The sequence below is a fragment of the Haemorhous mexicanus genome, chromosome 14, assembly GCF_027477595.1.
Source record: "Haemorhous mexicanus isolate bHaeMex1 chromosome 14, bHaeMex1.pri, whole genome shotgun sequence".
In the NCBI taxonomy this organism is placed as follows: Eukaryota; Metazoa; Chordata; class Aves; order Passeriformes; family Fringillidae; genus Haemorhous; species Haemorhous mexicanus.
Window position 1 is genome coordinate 15,748,892 of NC_082354.1, and position 10,930 is coordinate 15,759,821.

At 47.5% G+C, this 10,930-nt stretch overlaps 1 protein-coding gene across 1 annotated transcript in view; it reads right to left on the minus strand.

Annotated features, from left to right (window-relative positions):
- The window catches only part of CYSLTR1 (cysteinyl leukotriene receptor 1), a 76,292-nt gene extending 65,870 nt beyond the window's left edge, over window positions 1-10,422 (minus strand). Inside the window, exon 1 of the mRNA XM_059859138.1 lies at window positions 10,297-10,422. The gene's annotated coding sequence lies outside the window, so the exon portion shown is untranslated. The remainder of the gene's footprint in view (window positions 1-10,296) is intronic.
- Window positions 10,423-10,930: the final 508 nt, after the last annotated feature.

Genomic DNA, 10,930 nt, shown 5'->3' on the forward strand with positions numbered 1-10,930 from the left:
TCACATGATGACTGACACTCACATCTGCTGGGACAGGTCTTGACTAATCTGGTTTTTTCTAGGTCAGGTACACTGAGTACACACTCCATGGTTTGTGGATAAATAACCAATTATGCATTCAGAGAGAGGAAAAGTCATTTTTCAGATGTCAGTAAAGCCAAGCTGAGAGGAAAGGGTGGCAGAAAAGTGGGTTCCCAGCTTTTCTGACTGAGGGGCAGCTGAGTGTTCCACCCCCCAACAAAGGGCTGCTGTCAGCAAAGACAACACCACAACTTCAAGTTTAAAAACAAAATCAAATTAATTAAAAGTCACTGCCTTTAGAGGCTCAGACAGGACTCAGAGATCCTAAACAAACATTAATCATGGATTCCCTTGCTCCCAGCCAGCTCCCTGTTCCTATTCCCCAGTCCTCCCTCAACATTCATTCACCAGCTTTGCAACCTATTGCCCAGCTGGAAAAGCTGCAGCTCCAAAAGGCTCCTGGGCCCTCTGCCTAGCCCAAACCCAACCTGGGGTGCCCACACCTGGTGAAATTCTGTGCCAATCCACAGGGGGAAGCAGGGCTTTGTTCTACAGTCCCAGGAAGCTCCTCTTGGTTCCACCATGAGCTCTACAATGGGTGAAAGGTGCCAGGTCTTGGGTAAATCTTGTGAAAATCTCCACCAGCTTTGCACAATCAGTGCAAACTACCCAGAGCCACATCTGTGAACCACAAGGGCAAAGAGGCAGCACAAGTCATGTATAAAAGTCATGGATTAGCTCTTGGATGAGCCAGAGGCAGGGAAAGCTCCTGTGCTGCATGTGCACACCAGCCAGCCAGGCTCTGCTCCTCCTATCCCTGCTCCCTGCATGCATCCAGCCTTGAAACCCCTCTAAAACTAACCCTGGGAAGTTTTTTTGGTGGTTCTCCCTGAAGTTCTCTGTGGCTGAGGGAGGGAGGGAGGCTCTACTCCTGACCCAGCAAAAATACATGGCTGAGCCAGAAGGAATTTTCCTGTGCCAGAGAGACCCAGCACCTCTGACAGCCTTCTCTAGAGCTGTGGCCCTGCAGAGCTCCCCCATGACATTCCATGCCATTCCCAGTGGGAGGGTTTGCTGTCCACAGGCAGGAAATTGTCCCGTGAAAGTGTCCTTTGGTGTGACCTGCTGGCCACAAGAAGCCCTCAGCACCCCAAAACTCCACAGAGCTCTTGAGGCAGGATTTGGGGACAGGAACAAAGCAGCCCTCACTTCACTAAGCAGGTTTTGGTGCTCAGCATTAATTGAAGAAAAAGGCAGAGTTGTTCTCCATGGATTAGCAGCCCAAGCCTTGTTTTTGCTGTAATTCCAGAAAAGCTGTAATTTTTATTTCTGAATGCTGCCCCCAGGCTGACCCCAGAGCCCAGGCTGGGCCTGAGCTGTGTGTGTGCCCTCTGACACTCCAAGGACCATAAATCACCCCTAGAATCATGGAGTTAAGGTTGAAAGACCTCCAAGATCATCAAGTTCAACCATCAACCCAGCCCTACCACATTCACCACAAACCCATGTCCCCAAGTGCCACATCCAGACATTTTCTGAACACTTCCAGGGATGGACACTCCACCACTTTGCTGTTTCAATGCTTGACAACCCTTTCTGTGGAAGAACTTTTCCAGATACCCAGTCTAAACCTCCCCTGGCACAACCTGGGGCCATTCCCTCTCATCCTGTTGTGACATTTGTACACATCTCCTGCATCTCCCTGATATTCTGTGCCATGGAGATGCCACTTGCAGAAAATCAGGTTTGTGGGAGGTTCAAGCAAGTGAGGAAGATGTATCCAAAACATCTTTGCTTCTCACAAGAGTGGTCAAAGCTCCTTTTCTCTGGGTAGAGATTCCAGCCATGAGAATATTCTCCCTTTCCTGTTTGTTCTGTCAGGACCTGGGTGTGTTTAAAGGCTCATTCTGCCCAATGTGAAATCCCTGAAGTGTCCAAGGCCAGGCTGGATGGGGCTTGGAGCAACCTGGAATAGCGGGAGGTGTCCCTGCCCATGGTCTTAAAAGCCAAATTCCAGCCCAAACCATTCCATGATTTAAGGCAGTGACTTTAAGCCCTTTAAAACATTCACATTTCACAGCAAAACATGGAGTGTTCCTGTTTTTTTCCTCTGGAAAACATCACTTCAAACTAACACTTTAACATCACTTAAAACTAACATTTAACACTGCTGGCTGTTCTTGATTTTAATTCTTAAATTTGATTTCCATGCAAAACACCAGAACCTTCACACCCCTAAACCACTGGGACAAGCAAGGAGTGGGGTGGTTTCTTTTTGGGATCACTTGGCATATGTTTTCCAAGAAAACTGTCCAGTTCCTAAGAAAACCCTGGGCTGGCTTTTCCCTGCCTGAGGGATTTGAGCAATGTAAATATTGTATAGAAGTGACCAACGCCCGTGTTTTGCACTGTTTGCTCTTTTCTGTATCTCTGTGGATAATGAAAAAGGAAAGTTTTTTCTGCAAAAACAGAACGTGTGAGTGTTCTCATTTACCCTGACTTACATAAATACACAGTGTTAGCTGGAATAATATTTAAATTTCACTTTCTCTGTAGCCCTCTCAAATCCTGGGTACATCCAGCACACATGGAGATTTTCCTGGAAACCCTCAGCATGGAAACTGGTCTTTCCTTTTTCTTGGTTTGTACAAATCCCCCCATTTCTTCCATCATTAACCCAAATCACCTCTGCAGTCACAAAATACTTTCTTGGAACTCATTCCCTAGATCACTTCTAAGACCACAACACACAGATTAAACCAAAGCAGATGCACTGCACCTATTTTAATTTGTATTTCCCCAAGTTCTCATATTTCCTGCACAGGATGACTCACTGCTAGCAGAATAAAATTAACCTTAAAAATATCTTTTGATCACTGGAAGGGCTGTGCTGCTTCCAAAGCTGGCCTTGTGTGTTATGCCAGCAAGTGCCATGGAATAAAAGCCCTCTCAGCACCAGGGAGGGTTGAAATCTTAATCAGGGAGTCTGAGAACCTCATGGATGACACTGAATTAGCAGCTGATCCCCAGGGGAGGTGTTATTTTATGTCCTAAATCAATATTAGCTGCATTAGGGAGCTGAGGAAAGTGCTGTGAAAGAGGTGTCTCACATCTCCTGCTGCACAGATGAAGAGTCTTGGGAAATAATTTACAAATTTTACATAGGTCACACAAAGAAAAAATTAACCTGTTTGAATAGTGGCACTGTGGCATTATTAACATGATGAATTCTGGCTGCTCTCTAACTGCCCATTACACATTGAAAGCCTGGACTAAAGAAAACCCCCCAAAATAAGACCTGGGATAAACCCAGGCCATAACCCAGCAGGGCCAGGTGTTGATTGCGCAGCTCCAGGGAATATTTTGTTATTTATAACATGATCAGCACCACTCAGAGCTCGAGGTCACAGTGGAGCTGAGATGTGCTCACACAACCACAGAGCCATCAGAACCCAAATTTCCAGCACATGGACAAAAAGTCCTCTTAAAACCAGGATTAAACCTGGCCTGGAACTAACTGACAGCCCAGGAAGGGATTTGAGACCTTGCCTCATTTTCAGGTTTGGGCAGGAAAAAGGTTTGGGTTTATTAAAGGACAAATTTCAGTCCCAAGTCCAACAATCACATCCTGGACTACCTGGAGGAGGAATTTTCTCTTTCTGGCTTAGGGTTGCTGTTTTCCCCCTGGCACAGGGACAGCTGGAGGCCACAGACAGGGGCCCAAAGGATCCCACTGAAATTCCTGCGCTCACCTCCAGATTTTGCATTGCAAATGATTTCATTTGAAAAGCTCCTTCCCTCAGGGTTACTCAGGAGAATAATTTGGCATTTTCCAACCCCATGTCACTTGTGAGAGACGACATGGATGATGGAACCATCCTGATCCAAGGGAAAGGAGAATATTGGGGAAATTTGTCAAAATTTAGGCATAAAAGTGACTTTTTGGCAGTTCAGATTCCCATCTCTTCCCATCTATTACCTCATCATTCCAAATTGGCAGAGCAGCGAGGGATCACAAGCAGGATTGAGGATGGGGAGACACCAGTAAAACACTGTCCTGCCACACCCACTCCTTCCCAAATATTCATCCTCCAATTCTGTTGTCTTCGATAGCACAAGTTCTAACATCATTCTAGTACAAGGATTTCATATTGCCAGAGCTCCATACCTCCTGGACGTTTCTCACGGGCAGCTCCTCTAAGCACTGACTGTTCCCGGTCCTCGCAGCAATCATCTGACTCCTCATCCCACCAATCCACTCTTTTATACCACTTGTTCTTATTGGCTACAGGTGTGGCCTGTTATAATCAAGCCTGCTTCTAATCTTTAGTAATTGGTCCAGCTGCAACTCATTGGGAGATAAGATTGCCTTCTATACCACCTTCATTTACCCACACTGTATCCCCCTACACAATTCCCCCTTTAAACACAACTCCTTCATTGATACTTTCTAAATCCTGGGCTCATAGGACATTTGTCCCTCTCTTTTTTGAGGGGGAAGGACAATGACATGGATTTGGGAGGCTGCCTCATTTTCTCCTCTCCATATTGCCTTGAGCTGCACAACACCTGCTTGGGAGGGCACATTGTCCCCCAGATCCCTGCAAAATAAATTAAAATTAAACAGAATTCTCATTTCCACCACCTCTCCCAAAAGGAGGGGTTTGTTTTACCCTGGATATTTTAACCAGGCTCCTGGGAACAGCTTTATCCCATCCACCCCTGTGCTGGCACAGAGAAGGTGCCCATGGAAGGAGGACAAGGGGAACTCCTAAGCCAACTTTGCAGCCCCACAGAGCCCCTCTCCAGGACAAACACCAGGGGGGTGCTGAAGGTGGACTTTTATTTCCACATGAAATCTTAAATACAACTCCTGAACATTGAAACTGCCTGGCTGCCACCACCAGCCCTTCAAAGCCACCTCATCCTTGGAGACCTGTGGTTTAAATCAGAATTAAAGGGTGATTCCTACATGATTTCACCCCCTACTCCCATTTTGTTTCATCAGCAGAACCTGTTTGGGTTTGCACTCCAGCTCTCACAACAGCAGAGTCTTTCCACTAAAAGAGAATCATGCCCTTGGGAAAGAAATGAAAAATACTGCTAAAAACATCCTTTAGTTGTTGGGAGCCAGCAGCTGAGGAGGGACAGTTATCTCTGGATTCCTGGTAGACATAGCAGGGCAGATTGAGGGAATCAGTCACAAGGCAAAGAGGGAAAAACAATCAGGATAACCCCTGTCCAGCAGTGACAATAAGTGCCTGAATTCCTGAGAAGTCCTTGAATTGCCAGACTGGGACCGATGTTAAATCTGCAGAGCACTTTGGGTGTTTAGGGATTTTAAATCACACCTGCATTTGTCTGTTCCCAAAACTTCCCCAGAAATGCTGTATGATTTTCCCATCCCTATGGATGATGGCCTGGAATTACATCCTTGCTGCATCCCAGCCTGTGTCCCACAGAGTGCTGGAAGAGCCACAAGGGCAGAAAGGGGAGCAGGAAGGAGTCCAGGATAGCTCCATGAGCATTTCCAGGAATTAATTCATGGGATTCTAGGAGGAGCAGCTTGTCCTATGAAGGAGGGTGAGGATTTGGGATCATGCTTTATGGTTGTGCTGGGTTAATGGTTGGACTCCATCTCAGGTGTCTTTTCCAACCTAAACATTTCCAGGATTTGGAAGGATGAAGGCTGAGGGAGAAGAGGGAGGCTGTGTGTCAGAATTAGATCATAAATTTCCCCAAATAACCCATGGACCTGAATCTTCCACAGGGGTCACCTCCCCTTGCCAAGCTGGCCAGGTGCCTGGCAGCTCACACCTGAACCTGATCCTGCCTCAGCACAGCTCCAGGTTTAATAAATCCAGCATTTCTGGCCAGGGAACAGGGCTGAGCTAACACAGCCCTGTTGTTTCCATTCAGGGCTTGGCTCACACCTGGCCAGCCTCAAGCAGAGCAGCCCCAACATCTGCAGGAGCCCCCAGCCCCAAAACCTCAGGTGCTTTTCAAACACTGCAATGGGGTTTTGATTACAAACAGGACTTTTTTTTTTTTTTTTTTTAATCAGAAAAAGCTGGGAACTTGTTCTGCAAACAAGTTTTATTGTCTTAAACTGGAGGTTTTATCATGAACATCTGAGACTGGGGGAGGGAAAAAAAAAATCCCAGGAGGTTTGCAAAGCCATTCCCCCTTTGCTGTGAGTCACAGGTTTGACCCAGCCTGGTGGGACAGAAGCCATCTGACAACAATGGGAGTCTGGCACTTTGCATCCAGGAGTTCAACCCCTAAAAATAAACCCTGCTAAGCTGCTGAAGCTGCATTTTCCTACCAAATTTCCTGCTGAGCTGATCCAACCATCGTTTGACCACACCAATAGACCTCCTTGGTTATAGGCAGGGAGATTTAATTAGGAAGGGAGGAAGCAGGGAATTCCTGTTCGGGGTTTTTTTTGGAGGGAGGAGTAGGAGGGAAGAACAAATGAGACAAAAAGAATTATGAGCAATGGACATGTATTCCTGGCATTGGAGTTGCTGCAGAGTAATGGATGCTGTGAAACCTCTCCTTCCTCCTCAGGGGTCTCTCTCTCTCTCTCTCCCCTTCCCTCCCTTCATCCAGCACGGTTTAAATAAAGAAACATCTGCAGAAACTCCCCAGCAGACAAGCCCTAATCAGGGAAAGATAAATCTGGGTATCTGGGAAGTGTTTGGAGGTGTAGGATGCCAAGGGGCTTGGTGGGAATTGGGTGCCAAGTCACTTGAGCTGCAGATTAGAGTTGGCAGGGATCCCACGGAGCTTGGCCCCAGAAAATGTGCTGCAGGACAGCCAGCCATGGGAATACTCTCAAGAAAGGACACACAGCTCAAAAAGGACACCCTGGTACAAGGGGAGTGCTACAAGTGGATCTAAATTGCAGAGAGATGGAAAAAATCCTGATAAGGCAGAGAAACCTGTGGTGTGTGGAGTGGGCAAGATCTGGAATTACCCTTGAGCTCAGGATCTCATCTCGTGTGTGGGAGCTCTGTGCAATCTTCTCTGGCTGTATTTAGGGAGAATCCAAGAGATTCCACTCTGACAGGAGCTGCTTGGGAACTGAGAGCTGCTAAACCCCAGTCCCAGCCAAAGGTGCTCCCTGGGTGCTCCCAGGTTGGACAGGCCTTGGAGCAGCCTGGGCTGTGGAAAGTGTCTCTGCCCATGGAACAAGGTGGGCTTTAAGACCCCATTAATCCCCAGCCACCTGGGATCCTGTAAGGGGAACACATCCTCTGCTCCATGGGGATGTGCCTAATGCTTCCCTCCAGGGAAGCAGCAGCCTGTGCTCTCTCCTGAGTCCTGCAGAGCTCCCTGAGTGCTGCCTCACCCTTAGAGATGAGAGCAGAACCTTTATCTGGTGCCAGAGATCACCCCAGAGCTCTCTCCTGCCCCAAACAGGAAATCCCAGTCAGCACCACACAGGCTCAGAGCAAACAGGGACTTTTCCAGCAGCAGGATTCTCACACCTCTCCTGAGCTGCTCTTTCCCTTTGCTCTTCTGCTCAGTATTTCAGGGGGAAAATGGATAACATGGGAGATTTAAAGCACTTCCCCATAAAACCAGCTCAGTTTCACAGCTCCAGCAGGAAAATCTCCTCTGCTGAGGCTGAACAGGCCCTTGCAGCTGGAGCAGGGGGAGACCAATGGCTTCAACAGGATCTATTTTTCCTGGCTTTGTCTCACTTGACTGCTCCAGAAAGCAACCTAAGGGCTCTAGGCAAGGAGCAGAGATCAAATTTACTTCCTTTCCTAGCAGGGTTTGAAGTGAAAGATCCTATTCCACAGCGCTCTCTTAGGAAAACATATCAAGCATATTTTTACTCCTTTTTTTTTCCCCCCCCTCTCTTTTTTCCTTTTTGCAATAAGCTCTGGATAAAGCCCAGAGCCAGAGCCTGGTGTCTGTCTGGATCAGTGACACGCACTGGATGAGCTGAGCCTGTCCCATTTTAAAGGACGCATTCCCAGGAAGAATTCAGCTAATTTTTTGGGCTCTGGGAGAAGCCTGCAGGCACCTCCTGGAGCTGGTGAAAGCTGTGGCTCAGCTTTGTAACACCCTCTAAGCCCCCTAAGGGGGGGTTTATCACATCCAGGAAGATTGGGCAGCTCAAGGTCACATCTTGCTCTGCATGGAGCAGCCGAGCCCAGCTGCAGTCTCAACCAGGAGAAAAAATATCCTCCCTCCTCAGTTATTTCACTGTTTTTTCATCATTTTCTTCTTCCCAAACCTCCACCTGCCCAGGTATTTTTGTAACACTGGAGCTCAGCATCCCAACATTCCACTTCAGCTAAAAACAAGTGGGCTCAGAGGCTGCCACTTAATTCCTCAGGGAAAAAATAAAAAAAGCTGGTGTCAAGTGCAGATTTCTGCTCCTGAAAAAGGAAGGAAGCTCCATCCCCACATGAAAATCAACATTTTAACTAAGGAAACCCAGGATGAATTGAAACAAAGGGATGCAAATAATTCAGGGGTTGAGCTGTGTGTTAGCCAGCAAGCCCCAGTGGTGTTTTGGAGGCCATCCTAAGAAAAAGGCTGTTTATTCCCAGCTCCATAGTGACCAGAAATCACTTCTGTGAGCTCTGCTTGTCCTGCAGCCAGCCTGGTGTCTCCAACAGGAAATCAGGCAGGAATTTCGATTACAAGTGATCACTGCTGAAGATGTGTATTCAGATAAAAAAGACTTTTCATCCAGTTCCCTTTGTTTCTTGATTCATAGTCAAACTCTAATCCTATGGCAAGTTGGAATTCCCATAGCAACTCTTTTTAAGCAGGAAAAGCTGGCAAAGGGGAAAGGGCATTATTTAAATATCTGATTACTGACTTCTGCAGCAAAGCTGCTGCCAAACACCCAAGAACAACTTCTTTTTAAGCTTGGGCTAAAAGTAAAAACCCTTCTAAGGTGAAAATCCAATGTGAAAATCCTTCCTTTTAGGAGCTGCAAATTCTTGGTCTGCTCCCACTGCCTGCAGATCCACACATCACTTAAAACTTGTGCTTCCTAATGCAAGAGGAGAAATGGAAATGGAAATCTTTCTGGTGAAGATGCAGGGCAAGAGAGCAAATGAGGATTTATTTTCAAGGGAATCTTGTAGAAATACTTTTAATTAATCTTTGCTGCTGCAGTCCCTGATGTTAAAGCAGTTATTGTTTGTAGTCACACTGATGGACAGAGGAAAGGCCAGGGCAGATTGCTGACAAAAACCTCATTTCCCTTTAAATAATCAAGATTTTTTTCTGTTAATTGGAGGACTGGAATTTGTACTGACTGTTTAGAAATACACAGAAAAGGAGAAAAGAAATACACAGAAAAGGAGAAAAACAGCCCACACGGCTGCCCAAATTCATTTGGTTTGAACACGGCTGCCCAACAGTGGCCTCAGAGCTGTGCCACAGGACAGCTGTGGCCCCAGCAGAGCCTTCAGGGGCTGTGCAGACCCTGCTGAAGCCACCCCCAAACCCAGAGGGTTGGAGCAGCCTCGGGGGGCTCTGCTGAGTGGCCCTGAGCTGTCACAAGTGCAGGCTCAGGGCTCACCCCAGCCCTTCCCCACATTCCAGATTTCTCCCAAACCATGGAATGATCCAGATAATTTTCCTTAAAACACCAACAACCCCCCAGACACAGAGCTGTACAACCAAACCTGAACTCCAGAGCCTGCAGATTCCTGCATTTTGGACACCTGGAGTGCCAAACCACCCCTGCACTTGCACAGGGGCTCTCATGGACACAGTGGTGACAGTGTTGCTCTTCCCCTCCAAAAACCCAGCAGGGGGAAGGAGGCTGTGAACACCCAGCTGTGCCCTGGGTCACTTTGGGTGACCACTGCTTCAGCCACAGCCTTCAGCCTGTCTGGTTTTGAGATGCCAAACCAGCACTGCCCCATTGGATTTGGTGTTGGAGCTCAAGACAAAAGCTCTGAAATTATTTCAAAATAGAAAAATATGTGATTTCTAGGCACTCTCAGCATTTCTCTTTGGGCTTTGATGCTCTGGTGCAGGTTTCAAGTGAGAACTGAGGTTAAAATACCTGGTACAGGGCTCAGGGATAACTCACACTCCTGTGTCCCTCCACCATTTCTCTGATGTCCCTGGGGTGGCTCAGGAGACACCACAACAAACAGAAATGCAAATTCTCCCATCTCAGGTAAGACTCTGGAACAGGAACCATCTTTTCTTCCAGCTCCCATGAGCAACTGCAACATGGCACAGCCAGAAGGGAGCTCTGCATGCTCAGCCAGGGCTCTGGCTCCTTACCTGGGCTCCAAGGGCACACAGGGAGTGGGATGTGAGCAGGGGTCTTTGGGCAGATGATGCTCCTTGCACTGCAGGGCTGATCAGCCAGGCTCAGGCTGGATGGTCATTCCAACACTTCCTGGGACCCTGGGAAGGAACAGTTCATCAGGAACCTGTGCTTGTGCCCTGGGGGCACAGGGTTGTCACCCACTCCAGGCAGGTCCTGCTTAGGGAGCCTTGGGACACTTTTAAAGGTATGAGCAGCCCTGGTTCTGCCTTTCCAGCATCCACCTGGATATTTTCTGGCACCTGCTGGTCCCCAAACATCTCCTAAACCTACCCTGAGCATGGTTTTACCAGTTAAATGTGATACCCTGGGGGAAAATCAGAGGGTGGGATCAGCTAAGATGGGCTGAAGGCTTTGCCTAATTAAAAAATAGAGGAGACAGTTCAAAGTCCTTCTGTGATCCCAAGGGAAAGGAGGATGCAAGGAATAATGGAGAGAGATGAAAAGAGGATGTGCAGACAACTGGGGGAAGACATGAAGGGTAAAAATAAAGAGATAAATCAAAAGGAAGCCTCTAAGAATTAGAGGGAAGGACAGAGCTGGCTTGAAAACAAATCTAACAGGGCAGAAGAGGAAGGTGATGTAGGA